Source organism: Sinocyclocheilus rhinocerous, unplaced genomic scaffold, assembly GCF_001515625.1.
Source record: "Sinocyclocheilus rhinocerous isolate Xijiao unplaced genomic scaffold, SAMN03320098_v1.1 scaffold2269, whole genome shotgun sequence".
Taxonomy (NCBI): Eukaryota; Metazoa; Chordata; class Actinopteri; order Cypriniformes; family Cyprinidae; genus Sinocyclocheilus; species Sinocyclocheilus rhinocerous.
In genome coordinates this window covers 94,449-94,766 of record NW_015628756.1, presented here as the reverse complement: position 1 = coordinate 94,766, position 318 = coordinate 94,449, and positions in this window count along the sequence as shown.

Sequence of the window (318 nt, the reverse complement as noted above, 5' to 3'; positions counted from 1 at the left end):
AAACTCCAGCTGGTCCAAAATGCAGCAGCTAGAGTTCTTACTAGAACCAGGAAGTATGACCATATTATCTGTCAAAACTGCATTGGCTCCCTATTAAACATCGTATAGATTTTAAAATCTTGCTTATTACTTATAAAGCGCTTAATGGTTTAGCACCTCAGTATTTCAATGAGCTTTATTGCATGGCCCCTCGACTGAGCCTGGTTTCTCCCAAGGTTTTTTTCTCCATTCTGTCACCAATGGAGTTTTGGTTCCTTGCCACTGTCGCCTCTGGCTTGCTTAGTTGGGGACACTTCATTTACAGCGATATCGTCAACT